This window comes from Triticum aestivum, chromosome 2B (assembly GCF_018294505.1).
Source record: "Triticum aestivum cultivar Chinese Spring chromosome 2B, IWGSC CS RefSeq v2.1, whole genome shotgun sequence".
Lineage (NCBI taxonomy): Eukaryota > Viridiplantae > Streptophyta > Magnoliopsida > Poales > Poaceae > Triticum > Triticum aestivum.
The window spans coordinates 736,100,218-736,117,088 of record NC_057798.1 but is presented as its reverse complement, the minus strand read 5'-3'; the positions used below and the strand labels follow the sequence as shown (position 1 = coordinate 736,117,088).

The 16,871-nt window shown below is 49.2% G+C and overlaps 1 pseudogene; it reads left to right on the top strand.

Annotated features, from left to right (window-relative positions):
- Positions 1-7,815: 7,815 nt before the first annotated feature.
- On the top strand, positions 7,816-9,183 carry LOC123039516 (cyclin-B1-1-like; annotated as a pseudogene).
- The last annotated feature ends 7,688 nt before the right edge of the window (positions 9,184-16,871 follow it).

Sequence of the window (16,871 nt, the reverse complement as noted above, 5' to 3'; positions counted from 1 at the left end):
GATGGAGAACGCGCAAACTTACAGTGAAAAAAGAGGTGTTTAATTGTCTCGTCGTGAGTACAAAAACAACATTTCTTACTTCCCGACCAGTTGCGTCGTGCGAGGTTGTCTTTTGTTAGCACAACTCCCCTACGGAGATACCACATGAATATTTTGACTTTAAGTGGTACCTTCGCTTTCCAAAAAAAAATTATTACTCACCGGTACCTCAGAATGCGTGAGTGCACGATACATAGAGTCTATTGTGAAAGACCCCAATGTAGTAAGGTTCCAGCGAAACACATCACGACCTTGTGTCAGGATAACCGAATCCAGACGGGACAACAGATTATTCCATGACATAAGTCAGGTGCCGATCAAATCCCGCCTGAACAAAATATTTGGCGGGGATGAACTGAGCACTTGCGCAATAGTATTATTCTTATCGCGTACAATGTTGTATAAGGCTGGGTATTGTTCTCGGAGGCTAGCATTGCCTAGCCAGATGTCTTCCCAAAAACGAATCTCCAACCCGTCCTTTATCGCGAAAGACCCAAAGCGAAAAAGATGTTTCTTTGCCGCCATTAGGCCGTCCCAAAAGTGTGAGTCTCCAGGTTTCCAATATACCTGAGACACCACCTTTTGACCTATATACTTATTGCGCAGCATGGTTTGCCAAACACCATCCTCAGTAAGAAGTTTGAACAACCATTTACTAAGTAGAGCCTCATTCTTGACCTGTAGGTCATGAATACCAAGGCCGCCCTGGTCTTTCGGCCTACAAACCACACTCCATTTGGCCAGTCTATATTTTTTCTTTTCACCATCTCCTTGCCAAAAGAACCTGGACCTAAAATAGTCCAGTCTTTGCAAGACCCCTTTTGGGAGCTGGAAGAATGAAAGCATATAGAGAACCATATTTGTAAGGACAGAGTTTATTAAAACCAATCGTCCTCCAACCGAGAGCAACTTGCCTTTCCAGCTGCTCAAGCGTTTCTCTAGCCGCTCCTCTACATGCTTCCACTCCGCAATGGTGAGACGCCGATAATGAATTGATATTCCCAAATATTTGATTGGGAATTGTCCATGTGCACAACCAAAAAGGTCAGCATAATCGGCCGCTGCCTTAGTGGCTTCTCCAAAGCAGAACAATTCACTTTTATGGAAGTTAATCTTAAGACCCGACATTTGCTCAAACGCTGACAGCAGAAGTTTCAGGTTTCTAGCCTTGTCTAGGTCATGTTCCATAAAGAGAATTGTGTCATCAGTATATTGCAGAATAGAGAGACCACCATCCACTAGATGTGGCACTACTCCTGTAATCTGCCCATCCTGCTTGGCGCGCTCAATCAGAATAGCCAACATGTCAGCCACAATGTTAAATAACATTGGGGATATGGCATCACCCTGTCGTAGTCATTTTTTTGTCTGAAAGTAATGGCCGACATCATCATTGACTTTGATGGCCACACTACCTCCAGTTACAAAATTGTGGATCCACTTGCACCGTTTATCGGAGAAGCCTTTCATCCTTAGGGCCTGTTGGAGGAAAGACCATTTGACCTTGTCATAGGCTTTTTCAAAGTCTATTTTGAATACTACTCCACTCATGTTTTTTCGGTGCATCTCATGGACGGTCTCATGCAGGATTACTACGCCATCGAGTATGTTCCTTCCTTGCATGAAATCTGTTTGAGATGGCCGAACAACATGGTCAGCTATCGAGTTTAATCTATTCGTCGCCACTTTGGTGAAAATCTTGAAGCTGACATTATGGAGGCATATGGGTCTGAACTGTTGAATCCGTTCGGCCTCCTCAATCTTCAGCAACAAGACAATCTCGCCAAAATTAAGTCTGAATAGGTCAAGTCGGTCGGCATGAAAACAATTGAACAACTCCAAAAGGTCAGACTTGATGATATCCCAGAAATTCTGATAGAATTCTGCGGGGAAACCATCAGGGCCTGGAGCTTTGTTATGTTCCATTTGGAACACCGCAGCTCGTACCTCCTCTTCTGAGAATGGTGCCGTTAGGATATCGTTTTCTTCTGACGTGACATGTGGAATATCATCTATTCGGGTTTCATCAAGGGTGAAATTCCCTTCGGTCGGCGCTTCGAAAAGAGATTTGTAGTATTTGGTGATATACTTTTTGAGCTCCTCCTAACCTTCGATCCTCCCCTCATCTTGTTGGAGACTGTAAATACATTTCTTCCTATGCCGCCCATTGGCGACCAATTGGAAGTATATTGTATTACTATCACCCATTAAAATGAAATCAGCTTTGGATCTCTGGTAGTATTTGATCTCCTCTTCTCGCAGTAGACGGGCAACCATCTCATTAGATTGATTTTTCAATTCAATCTCTTGCTGAGATAATGTGCGCGTCTCTGCAATTTTGTCGAGGTCATCAATGATGGTACAGAGCCTTTGTTTTTCTTTTTTATAAATTCCGTTGGTGTGTTTTGCCCATCCAGAGAGGTGTCGCCTCATGGCTCTTATTTTAAAGATCCATCGTTGAATAGGTGTACGACCAACAGCGGGCCTCTCCCAAACATTCTTGATCATGTCTACAAATCCGGCCCTATTCAGCCATCCCAATTCAAATTTGAAAGGGCGTCGTCTGGCTGGGTTCGTAGAGTTAGAATCCAGAATGATGGGTGCATGATCCGATAAGGCCTCGATACGCTCTAGGGCTCGCACGGTTACCAGAGGAAATTTTAGCTCCCATTCGGTATCCATTAGTACCCTATCGAGCTTCTCGTATGTCGGCACAGATCGGTTGTTCGCCCAAGTGAACTGACACCCCGACATACTGGCCTCCCGAAGATTCAAACTATCTAACACAGCATTGAATAGGAAAGGCCAATGAGTGTCAAAGCGGTCATTATTTTTCTCTTCCTGGTACCTCAGAATGTTAAAGTTCCCTTCAATAAGCATTGGGTACGGGTTATTCTTAGCCAGGTTAACCAATTCTCGATGGAAAGCAGATTTATGCTCATCTTGGGCAGCCCCATAGACAGCGACAAGAGTCCATGTAAAATTGTCAGCTCTATTCCGCAAGTGAAATTTTATATGAAATTCACCGATCGAAAAAGCCAACGAGTCCATGGTTGTTGTCATTATCCCAAGAAGGATTCCTCCAGATCTTCCACGAGCTGGTAGACTATGCCATGTGTAGTCGAAACCACCTGATAGGTGATCGAGGACATGCGGGCGAAAGTCGCACTTGCCAGCCTCAGAAATTGCCACAAAATCCAAACCGTGTCCCCGAACACAATCACTGACATGTTTATGTTTAGCCAAGTCCGAGAGACCTCTGCTATTCCAAAACATGCCTCTCATGTGGAAACTCGGGTTTGTGTTGAACTCTTCGCCTTCTTGGGCGGCTTTTGTTTCTTTTTAGAGGAGTGTGATTTAGATTTCCGCGAAGATGCCATGAAGTCACAAAACATGGACCCAGGTCTTGCATCATCCAATCCAACCTCCGTAACCTCACCAACCAAGTGGGATATAAGCGGACCATCATATTTGGCATCCGCTTCATCATCCTCCTCGGTTTCGGGGTCAGGTATGGTGGTTTTACATTTCGGTGAAACCTTTAAGCGCTCAATCTCCATATGTTTAAGCACCCGTGCCGACAAATTAATTTCATTATCATTATTTCCCATAGATACGCCGACTTTATTTAAACTAGTAGAAATATGGTTGTCGGACAAAGAGAGAAATGACTGAGCGGACGAGGTGCCTGTCATGGGGTCCAAATTCCTCGAAGCCTGGAGGCGCATTGCCTTTGCAAGAGAGTGCTCATCAGTCGAGGAAGAACCATCAACATTGAGGGAGTGACGGTTACTACATCGCAAGGGTGTAGCCAACCCTCCGTGCGTAGTCCCCGTCAAAGTCTTCGGCGAAATAGTTGATGTAGTCCTCTGCAAAGCAGGCGCCGTCCTAAGCGTCCCAAGGGTTGGTGAAGAGGGACGCGTCGTGGCTCCCATCGGAACGCCCGCATCAGATGCCGAAGAAGATCCTCTAGCATGATCCGCCGCTGGGCCAAGTGGCACCACGGCAACGGCCGCACGATCTGGAGACTCCATCGTTGGCGACGTCCTAGATTCCCGCACGCCAACCGAAGCAGGAAGTATCGCATGCGCGGCTGGAGTCAAGGTTGGCTGTAGCGGCGTCGAAGCCGGGGTAGCACCATGCACAGTACTGTGTGCGGCTGGTGTCATGGCCAGATGCACGGCCGACTGGAGCAGCGCTGAAGCCGGTGCAGCGTGCCCAGCGAAACATACAGAAACCACCGCGGTTGGCTGCGCCGGTGGCCCGTGCACAACTGCTGCTGCCTTCACGTGAGCAGCCGAGTCGTTTGCAGCATCCGTTACATGCATAGTGGTGCACCTTGTGGACCTGCCCTTCTCCAACTCGTCTTGCATTAGTATGCATGCATCCATGGACTCCTGCACCACCGGTACGTGCATGTGTGTATCCATATCCTCTGGCAGACTCACAACAGATGACTCAAGAGTAGTAGTATGCACTATTTGTTGCGTAGACTGCATGGGGACAGCAGCACTTACTTGAGACCCCGACGCCGAATTTTGATCAACAGCTTGGACGCTTTTTGACCTCTTGTTAGCATCCCTATCAGGCATATCCTCATCTCGGTTAGCGCCGTCATCATGTCCATCATCATGGTTTTCCCAAATCCGTGGAATAAAATCAACGTCGGGAACAAAATCTTCCTCCTCCAGTACAAACCGAAATGCATACCCATTAAGCTTTATATAGACATCCGAGGAGACCGAGGCTTCATCAGAACCATCTTTTTTGGAGAAAATATCCAAAGAGTGGACCGCCACCTGGATGCGCACAATATCATGACGGCGCAAACAAACCAAGTCAATGTCTTGCGTGGCGCCAATGACTGATCCTACCGCCCATAAACCAAGAAAATGGCGGAGAGGTGGTGGGACACCTGTGACATGTACCCAAACAGATTGCAAAGGGAGAATCGATGAAACCTCTTCAACTTTCCATTCACTAAAAGCAATCTTCACGTCTTGTGATTTGACATTATACTCAAAAACTGACACGCGCTTCAATACCTCCACGGTCAGGAAACAAACTAAAAAAGCATTGTCTCCATGGGGTACGGCTCCCCATTTCCAAGATGTCTGAACCGATGCGATCTTGGCGACCTCTACCTCAACCACAACAGCGGACAAAGACCCACCGGAGATCATAACCAAAGTAGTCGGCAGGGTTGGAGGTGCAAGGTGCTCCTTGAATAGCAAGTCCGGCAATTGCAGGAACATAGCATTAACTAAACCACATCCACCAAGCGACGCGGTAGGCCTCGGTTGCTTAAGCACATGGCACCGATGCAAAGGGTGCTTGTAATTGTCGCAAATATGACAGAAATGAATTGCCGTGCAGTCCTTGGAAAGATGATCATCTGAACGACATTTGAAACACCAAAGACCAGTTCGTTTTCCTTTCGGCCCACGTCCAGTGGCTTCAGCGGAGGGCACAACTCAGCCTGGACGTAGCGAGCGGGCTTTTGGGCCCGCTCGTGGACCGACCAGGACCGGACCGATCGGTCCCGGCCCGCTAGGAAAACTGGCCGGTCCGAGCTGGCAATTTCGGCCCGAAAATCGACCGGTCCGGTCCGGTCTTAGCTCGGTCCGGCTCGGAGGACCGACGGCCCAGCCCAATTAGAGCTAATCAGGAAGCCCATCACACATCACACATATAGATCGTGCGTGTGTGCCTGACCTAAACTCATCCCGCATCCCGTTCGTGCGTGTGTGCGCCGCCGCTTCCACCAGGACGCACTGCGCCGCCGCTGCTGCTCCTTCCACCAGCGGGCTGGACTAGCACCAGGCCGCGCCGCCGGCCGCCGTGCCTCTGCCTCGCGCCGCCGCTCCCTTGCGCTGCTGTTCCTCCCCCTCTCCCCCTCGCGGCCGTGCCTCTTCGTCTCTGTCCCTCGCGCCGCCGTGCCGCCGCGCATCACGTTCGTCTTCTCCGTCTCCGGCCACCGTGCTGCTGCGCCGAGTACCGCTTCGACAGCCTGGGCCTACATGGCAGTGACGGTATGCGTCAGGACCGTGAGGACCGACGGTCCGCACCGAGCTTTGCATCTGCCGGTCCGGTCCCTGAAATTGGGACCGCCGCACTGCTCGGTCCGGTCCGGACCGGACCGCCGGCGGCCGGTCCAAACGACGGCTCGGACCGGGACCGGACCGGCCCGGACCGTGTCCACCCTGAGGCACAACCATCGGAGCAGTGTCTCGAGCCTCAGGAACATGCTTGGTGGGGGCGGGCACCGTAGCAGGCGGCGGGAATATTGGCGGAGGTCGCGCAGCCGGGAGGACGGCACCGGCAGCAGTGGCATCACGGCGCCCCCCCTTGCGCTTGGGCTTGTTGCGGCGAGCAGTAGCATCCGGCGCAGTCGTGTTGCCGGCCCCAAAGACAACCGGTGCCGGCGCTGTCGGAGCAGCCCGCTGGCCGGAACGATGGGCAGACGATGATGAAGCACCGAAACGAAAGGGTCCGGCAGCAGCACCAAAGCCGGCGGGTGGCCCGGGGTTCGGCGTCGCAACTCCGGCCAGAGGAGGCCCCTTAGGCGCGTTGCTGTTCCGGCCAGCCATGAGCTGCGGTGATGGCCGGCGCAGGGCAGCAGCGTACGTTGGCGGCGCAGTCCGAGAGTACGCGCAGACGGAGGCAGTATTAGGGCGTAGATGCGTTTGGCGAAGAAATACGTCGGCCCTTCTGATAGTACGTCCCAAACGAGCAGCCTGGCCCTTGCTGGGCCCTTCAGCATGCAAAAGGCCCATGGAACGAAGCGTTGTTTGACCGGATCCATGATCTTTGCATGCATGCGTTGCCGCGAGCGTTACGGTCCCTTGACTTTGCTCCGCCGAAGATGACGGATCGGCCAGCGCATCCGGCATGAATGCGGCCAGCGCCACCGGCGGCGTGATCCGCGGACGGGGGAGTGGCCCTCTCCAAGGCTTGATGCATACCCCTCGGCGCTGCCTTGGTGTCGCCGGCGACGGCTTTGACGATTTCGGCGCTCCATCTGGCCGAGCGGACGGCTCATGAGACGAACCCAGGCACTCCTGGCCGGCCGATGTCTCCGGGGACGCGGAACCCCGACGTTCCCAGACTCGCGACGCCGGCGTCGGAAAACCGACGTCGTTCCAAAATTCCTGCACTAGCTCCTCTTTTGATTTCTCCGGGCGAGACACGGAGGTCCAAGGACCGCCTTCTGCATCAAGATCTGCTTGGGAAAGGACCATATTTGCCGCCTGGACCGCCACCCCCTCCGCTGCAGGCAGATCGGCGACTTCGTCCATGGCCAGGGGCTCAAAACGTGATCCCGCAGCAGGCGACTTTGCCGCCGAACCACAGCTTGGATCAATGGCCCCCGGCGCCAAGGTAAGCCTGCGCCGCGCCGGGAACACCCGGTGGCCAACGCGAATGAGGCAGTCCAAAAGCACCATCTCAATTCCAGGCGAGATCCATTCCTTCTCTCGCAGCAGTCTTCCCTCTACGATCTTCCCTCCGTCATCCCATAGGAAGAAAAGGTTGTGTGGCTGGTCGAGGAAGAGGGTTCCGGGGCGCCAGTCCGTCCTGCTGTCGAGAGGAGCCGACGAGAACGTCGCCGACCACCGCAGGGGCGGGGGTGGCTCCGGGGGTCTCGTCATGCAGGACAGTTTTTTTTACTTGCCCGCTCGATCTAACGAGCTAGCTCAGGAGAGAGTTTTGCCATATATTAGTCTTTACTTTCCCGTAAGCTTTGTTTAACAAGTCATTTGGTTTCATTAATCTCCTTTTCAAAAACAATGTACCATAAACCTGTGCAATGAGTCTGATCCACCGTTGCGTTGCCAGTTTGAAGCTGGAACAACCAACGAACACCTACAAGGGATTCAAGACATCGATGAGCTACACGTCGACGATCAGCTAGGCGTCGCGGATTACATAGAGGATATCTACAACTTCTACGAAGTTGCCGAGGTAACCGCATAATTAACTCTTACGTAGCGTGTGCAAAAACCTTGTGATATCTTTGATTGTCTCTGAACCTGAAGTCGATGTTTCCTGCCCGTTGCAGAATGAGTGCCGCCCCTGCGACTACATGGACTCCCAGGTGGACATCGACTCCAGGAAGCGGGGCGCCCTCGTCGACTGGATAATAAAAGTGCATGAAAAGCTTGAGCTCATGCCGGAGACCCTCTACCTCACGGTGTACATCATCGACCGGTACCTCTCGATGCATAAGCCCGTGCTTCGAAGTGAGCTGCAGATGGTATGCGCCTCGGCCCTGCTGATCGCCTGCAAGTATGAGGAGGAGGACGCCTGGGATCCAGAGGTAGTAGACTGAACGAAAGCCTCTCCCCTTCTCTTTGCTGCGTATGAGTTCGCGTTCTGATTGTTCATTGTACACCAGGGAGCAGATACTGGGGACGGAGATGGCCATTCTGAACACGCTTGAATGGAACCTGTCAGTTCCTACACATTACGTGTTCCTTTCACGCTTTGCCAGGGCCTCGTCCTCCTCACATCCGAAGAACGATGAGGAGGTAAAGAATACATACACACCATATGTAAATTCACTTGTGTTTTGCGCGGTAAAACAGCTTGTTTGTGTGCTGAAGTTTCTCTCCATGTATGGATCGACGCAGATGGAGAACATGGTGTTCTTTTTTGCTGAACTGGCGCTGCTGCAGTATGCGCTGGTGCTGTCCAAGCCCTCCATGGTTGCTGCTGCTGCTGTCTATGCAGCCAGGCTCACACTCAAGAGGACGCCTCTATGGACTGAGACTCTCAAGCACCATACTGGCTTTACCGAGTCACAGCTAATGTAAGCATGCACTTGTAGCTTGAATAATCCTCGTGGGCTTCTGTCATGATTTTAGGGGTGCTGACATTTTCTCTAATGGTTTCAGGGATAGTGTAAAGATCCTGGTGACCGCGCACTCGGCTGCCCCTGCGAGCAAGTTGAAGGTGGTGTACGAGAAGTATTCCAGCGAAAAGTTAGGAGGAGTGGCCCTGCGCCCACCTGCACTCGACTTCTGCAAATAATTGGCGATTTCGTTGACAGTCCTTGCCATTTGTGTGATAAAATGCACCTTGATATGCCACAGGGAAATTCAAGGAGGAAGCGATCGATAGCGGACTTCGTCACCAAAGCGAAGTAGCTGCTGCATCCAGTACCTAGGCTAGACTACCACAATATATATTATCCACGGTAGTTGTCAAGGCTTACGGTCCTGATAATTATTTTTCAAGGCTGTAACTAAGCTTTGTGATACGCACGCATGGACATGCAACTTCAGAGGCTGGGTTATTGTGTTTGTATCCCTTTGATGGTTCAATTTGAGTTAATAAATTTCGCCGTTTGTCGAAAAAAAGCAAATTCGCCTACGCCTAACATATCTCATGTCCGAATTCTGCACATTTCTTCTCAGAAAGGGTTTGTGAGGCTACTCCCATTTTCTGAGTTAATTCCATAGCATGTTATCAGTATTTTGGTTGAGCTTCTACTGCGACTCCATATCATCTACTCTCTTTGTTCCAAAATAATTGATGTTCTAGATTTGTCCTAAGTCAAATTTGTACAAGTTTGACCATCTTTATAGAAAATGGGTTAAGATCTACAACACAAAATACACATAGTACGTCATCAGCACCTTGTCTATTTCGTCAGCCAGGTGCTCTCCGAGATCAAGGCCCAATATGCACAAATTTAGAATATAATCTATGGTGTGCTCATGACATCTCGCAAGCTGGTATACTACTTTACCGAAAAAGGCTCTCGCCCCACTTTATAAATAAAGCAAACCGCTAGAGAGCGCACATACACGAACTAGTCCACACACACACTTAAGTCTCACAAATAAGTACAAAGGTTCTGCTGGGGGCACAGCTCAACAAGCCCAGGCAAATAAAAAAAACAGCCGGAAAGCGGAACAAGCGTCTAGTCAGGTTCCGGCGGAGAGCTGGTACACTACTTTCACCTGCACCCGATCTAAGTGGTCGCCTCCTTCCCGCTGGCCGAAGTTATCACAAATCGAGACGTCACGGGACAGATCCTGAAATGGGCAATTTAGCTCATGGCTTTCGGGCTGGTCTAAACCCTCCGCACCACCATGAAATCGCAGCAGGACAAACAGCGCAGCTGCCCTTCGTTATCAATCGAGCGCGATTCGAAAACGTTGACACCATGCTCCCTCTGGACATCACGCCAAACGCCACATTTTTTTTAAAGGAAGATAAACTCCTGCCTATGCATCGAGCGATGCATACACCAAACGTCACATGGGCAACACTAACCCTAGACCTACTATGTACATGAGCTTCCCAAGGACCTCTCCCATCTTGACTCCGACGACACTATCAAAGCGGATCAGGTGTTGGGCCGGGCGTTGGCGCTCCTCTCTCTCTCTCTCTCCCTCTCTCTCTCTCTCCCACAAATGTTATTTGTTTTTTTACTTTGGCTACTTTATTTAAATAAAAATCATATCCTTTACAATAGAGAGAATCGGAAAATAAGGAGGTTTATCACGCCACACCACCTTTTCCTGCTCCTCAAAACTGAAACATGCGAGTTCATGAGCACAGCCATTAGCTCGCACACAATGATGTATAGTCACCTTGCCGGCTGAACTCATCAACTTCCGGCAATCATCAGTAATCACAGCTCACGACGCCCGATAGTCGGACGAATTCTGAATGGCTTGGACAATCTCCATAGAACCACTTTCAATTGCAATTAATAAGGAAAGATAATACTCACTCCATCCAAAAATAAGTGTCTCAACTTTAGTCTATGGTGAACCGAAAGCACACGAACGTCATAACATGTGGACCTTATTAAGAAGAATCGAAGACACGAGCAACCTCCCATGGCTGATGGTGGGGGACTTTAATGAAACTATGTGGCAGGAGGAACACTTCTCGGGTTCAAAAAGATCCGAAAGTAATATGGAAAACTTTCGGAAGACTCTATCGGACTGTAACCTCTTTGATCTTGGCTATAGAGGACCGGGATGGACCTACAATAACAAACAGGATGGAAGGAATAATGTGCGTGCGCGCTTGGACAGATTTGTGGCATCGCCAGAGTGGTCGGACCATTTCAAGAATGCATTGGTTAAACACATCTGTTCATCGAGATCTGATCATCTCCCTATCCTCCTGCGGCTTGGTAGTAGGAGGGAGTGGAGACCGGTGGATGGTAAAAGAAAGAACATATTCAGATACGAACAGATGTGGGAAAGAGTGGGCACTTTAAAGAGCACTATTGTGAACACATGGCAGAAGAATGGGCCGGCGGAAAACCTTCAAGGGGTACAAGGAAAAATTCTGCACTTGCAAGGGGTGCTAAAAGGCTGGGCTGAGAGGGATTTTGGATCGGTTGCCAGGAAGACAGTAGACATTCGGAAGAAACTGAGCAGGTTATGGAATCTACCACCCTCAGATCATGTCAGAGATGGAGATAGAAATACCAAATGGTTCCAGCAAAGAGCTACATGGAGGAGAAAGAAAAATGCTATCCTCAAACTGAGAGACGATAGTGGCACATGGTTTGAGGATGCCAACAGGGTACAGGAAATGACCTCAACGTTTTTCAAGAACTTGTATGAGGCAGAGAAGGAGGTCGATCCAACGGAAATTTTGGACCTAATTGCAGAGCGAGTTGATAACAACATGAATGTCCAGTGAACAAAGCCTTTCACAAGCGCAAAAATTGGGGACGCCTTATTCCAGATTGGCCCACTTAAAGCTCCGGGGCCAGATGGTCTTCCAGGCCGGTTCTTCCAACGAAACTGGGAGGTGTTAAAGGAGGATGTGGTGAGGGGTGTGCTCGATTTCTTTGATAAGGGAGTGCTCCTGAAAGGAATAAATGATACGATGATAGTCCTCATACCCAAAGGTAATAACCCACAGACACTTAAGAACTATAGACCGATTAGCCTATGCAATGTTATATACAAAGTGATTTCCAAGTGCCTCGTGAAGAGGCTGAGACCGTTGCTGGATGGAATCATCTCGGAGACACAGAGTGCCTTCATCCCGGGAAGGATGATAACCGACAATGCCATCATCGCTTTTGAGTGTTTCCATAAAATTCAACACTGCAAAAACCCAAGAGAAAATTACTATGCTTATAAGCTCGATCTTGCCAAAGCCTACGACAGAGTGGACTGGGGTTTTCTGAAAGGGGTGCTGAGAAAATTTGGCTTCTGTAATAAGTGGGTGGAGTGGGTGATGCAATGTGTTAGCTCAGTGAGATATTCGGTAAAGTGCAATGGTGAGTTGCTTGAGCCGTTCTCTCCAACCCGTGGACTGGGGCAAGGGGATCCCCTCAGCCCGTATCTCTTTCTATTCGTTGCTGACGGGCTTGTTCACCTCTTGAAGAAAGAATTGGCAGAGAACACACTCTCCCCCATCAAGATCGCTAGAAACAGTCCGGGTATCTCTAACCTTCTGTTTGCAGACGACAATCTGATCTTTTTCCGAGTTGATCCGAGGCAAGCAGAGACCATTAAGAGGGTCCTGGCCAAATTTCAGAAGTGCACGGGGCAGTTACTAAGTGCTAGCAAGTGTTCCATCCTCTTCAGTGAGGTGTGCCCTACGACAACGAGAGAGCAAATCAAGGCCATTCTGGAAGTGACATTGGATACTTTTGAGAGCAAGTATCTTGGCCTACCGACACCGGAGGGGAGAATGAAAGATGATCAATTCCAGCCAATCATGGATAGATTTCGTAAAAGGTGCAGCGACTGGTCGGAAAAGTTTATGTCTTATGCAGCAAAGGAGGTCCATGTTAAGTCTGTTGTGCAGGCACTTCCCACCTTCGTCATGAGTGTCTTCATGTTATCCAAGGGCTTCTGCGAGAAGTATGAGCGTACGATTAGGGATTTCTGGTGGGGCGACGAGGAAGGTCACCGTAAGGTACACTGGATGTCATGGGAGCGGATGACAAAACCGAAGAGGGCAGGAGGCATCGGATTCAGAGATATGTGCCTATTTAACCAAGCACTTTTGGCTAAGCAGGGGTGGAGATTAATTCAAAACCCGGATAGCCTGTGTGCGAGGGTGCTAAAATCCAAATATTACCCTAATAGTAACCTCTTGGATACAGTATTTGCCTCCGATGTGTCTCCCGTTTGGAGGGCCATCGAGTTCGGCCTGGACCTTCTAAAGAAGGGCATCATTTGGAGGATTGGCAACGGGAGGGACATCCAGATACAAAGAGACCAGTGGATACCAAGACGGGAGGGTTTGAAAACAGCCTCTTTCACTCGCAGCTCGAGGATCCGTTGGGTAAGCCAACTCATGGTACCGGACCAGAAAGCGTGGAATGAGAAGCTAATTAGACAACTCTTTCACCCTTTTGATGCTGACGAGATATGCAAACTGAACATCCCGTCTTCGGAGGTGCAAGACCAAATAGCTTGGCACTATGAGAAAAACAGAGTCTTTTCGGTAAGGAGTGCTTATAAGCTAGCTGCTGCAGGTCTTCCCCAAATGGCCCAGAACCCGTCGAGCTCTTCCAGCGAGCCAAATGACAGAAGCATCTGGGATCTTATATGGAAGTCAAAAGTGCCTGAAAAAGTTTGGATTTTCAGCTGGAGAGTGGCGACTAATACCCTAGCCACGAAGGAAAACAAGTGGAGGAGAACACTTGAACTGGACAATACTTGTTGTATTTGTGGAAATGGAAGTGAGAACGAGCATCATGCGGTGATCATGTGCACAAAATGTAGAGCCCTCATGTCTGCTATGAAGGAAGTGTGGAAATTGCCCTCTGAAGAAAAATTCAGGTACACCGGGGAAAACTGGCTGCAAACCTTGCTGGACACAGTAAACGATGAAGACAGAGCAAAATTTTTGCTGTTGTTCTGGAGAAGCTGGCACTTACGAGAAGACTGTATTCGTAATGACGGCAAGGAATCAATTGGGAGCTCAAAGCAGTTCCTGCTAAAACTTGAGGAGGAACTGAGGATAGCTGCTGACCTTGTTGAGGGGACAGGCAGCAAGGAAATTTTGGCAACTGGAAGCTTCGATGAGGCCCCTGGAGTTGGGCCTGCAGACAAATGGCTGCCTCCAGATATGGGCATCGCAAAGATAAACACTGACGCTGCCTTCCTCGCGGAATCCGGAGAGAGTGCTGCCGGAGCGGTAGGTAGAGATCACCGAGGCCGCGTCCTCGTATCTATCTGCAGCAAGTTGCCGCGATGTCAGAGTGCGGAAGAGGCCGAAGCCCGTGCGGCCCTCGTGGGATTGCAAGCGATGTCTGAACATTTCAATGGTCAGATTATATTGGAGATGGACAGCCAAATGGTTGTAAACGAGCTAAAGGCACAAACCCTGTCACGCTCCCCCTATATGGCCTGATCATGGATATCAAGCAGGCCATGACAAATTTTGTTGCGTGCGAAGTTCAGTACGTAAGGCAGGGAGGCAATGCTTTGGCTCACGGGCTGGCTGCCTTCTGTAGGATTGCCGGTGAGCAGATACTGGTAGCAAATGTTCCAAGTAGCCTTCACTCCTTGATGATATCTGAATGTACCGACCCATCTGAGTAGAGACTCTACTTTCAGATCTCAAAAAAAAACTGTAGTACAAAGTTGAGACACTTATTTTGGGACGGAGGGGTACATGATAGCGAAAGTTATACACTCTCGTGCACAAGCATGCACATATGATACATACATATAGCCATTGGTGTTTCCCCGTAACATTGCACAGTAAGGAAAGTATACATATAAAAGAATAATTCGGCATGAGGGTGGTAAATTAATGACGTCAATCGTGTGCAACTACATCTAGATATTTTTCTTTTTTTATAAACGGTACTATATCCAGATCTTGATACATTGTGAACTGAAAAGATAATTCATTGAAAATATTTCCTTATTACCATAACAAAGTTGGTAAATTTTGCTATAGGTGGAATATTCAAAGGGTCGATTTTACCCTTTATCAATGGATGGACGGTCAAGTTGAAAATATCTCCTTACCTATATACCATAACAAAAGCCGGTAAAATTTGCTAGTCGGAACGTGGGTTTGCTGCGGAATCCCCGCTACAACTAACCCCCGGCAAGGAGGGCTCATGCCAAGCCACTCTGCCCCCTCTCCCTGAGCACGTCATTGTGATCAGCCCTGACTCCGGCGTGAGCGCGAGGCAGCTGTCCTAGGGCAGCGTCAGTTCCGTCCCAAGTACTCGAGGAAGAAGGTGATCAACACCCTCACTCACCCCTCATACCTCTTGGCCTGCGATGCTTTGGTGTTAGCATGCCTCATACTACCTCTTTGTGAACTGTTGCCCCCTTCGTTTCTCATAATTCTGTCTCTCTCTCTTTCTGTGTTTGTTGAGGCACCCTGGGTGCTTATGACCTAAATTACACCGGGGAGAGTCCTTTTACTAGTCTTTATTACTTTTATGTAAGCTCTGTTAAACAAGACATCGGTTTATACTATCAACAAAATAAGATAGTACTCCCTCTGTTCCTTAATATAAGTCTTTCTAGAGATTTCACTATGGACTACATACGGATGTATATAGACGTAGTTTAGAGTGTAGATTCACTCATTTTGCTCCGTATGTAGTCCATATTGAAATCTTTAGAAAGACTTATATTTAGAAACGGAGGGAGTATCATTTACAGTACCTGTGCAATGAGCCTGATCCACCATTATATTGAGTGATTCAAGACATCGATAAGGTTGACGGCGACAATCAGCTAGCCTTCATGGATTACGTTAATGATCTGTACAAGTTCTATAAAGTTGCTGAGGTAACTGCAGAGGGAGTACTTCTTAGGTGGTGTGCGCAAAAACCTTGTGATCTGTTGCTTGTCTCTGAAGGTGATCTTTCCTATCCCGTCACAGAATGAGCGTCGCCCCCGCTACTACATTCACTCCCAGGTGCATCTCAGCTCCAAGATGCGGGCCATCCTCGTCGACTGGATAATAGAAGTGCATGACATGTTTGATCTGATGCCAGAGACCATCTACCTTACGGTGTACATCATCGACCGGTATCTCACGAAGTAGCTCGTGCCTCGGAGGGAGCTGCAGCTGGTAGGCGTCTCAGCCCTGCTGATTGCTTGCAAGTATGAGGAGATGATGTTTCCACAGGTACACTGGAAGTTTCTCCCACCCCCTTTGCTTTTCCACTTTGCAGTATATCCAGTCCATGTTCTGATTGGTTGTACACCTGCAGGTGAGGGATTTGGTCTCGATAACAGACAATGCCTACTCCAGGAAGCAGATACTGAGGATGGAGAAAGCCATTCTCAATCGGCTTGGATGGAACCTGACAGTTCCTACACCTTATGTGTTCCTTGCGCGCTTTGCCATGGCTGCGTCTTACTTCAATTTGAAGAACTATGGGGAGGTAAAGAATACAATGTACCATATGTAAATTCAGATGTATTTGCACTGTAAAGGAAAGAGTTTGCGTACCGAAGTTTCTCTCTCTCTCTCGATGGATGCAGATGATGAACATGGTGTCCTTTTTTGCTGAACTGGCACTGATGCAATATGCGCTGGTGCCGTCCAAGCCCTCCATGGTTGCTGTTGCTGCTGTCTATGCAGCCAGACTCACACTCAAGAAGACCGATTCATGGACTCGCACTCTCAAACACTATACTGGCTTTACTGAATCACAGCTAATGTAAGAAGGCACAACAATGACTTTACACACTCTTGTAGCTTGAATAACTCTCTGTGTTTCTGTGATGATTTCAGATATAGTGCAAAGATCCTGGTCACCGCACACTCGACTGCCCCTCAGAGCAAGTTGCAGGTGGTGTATAAGAAGTATTCTAGCAAGAAGTTGGGAAGAGTGGCCCTGCGCCCACCCGCAA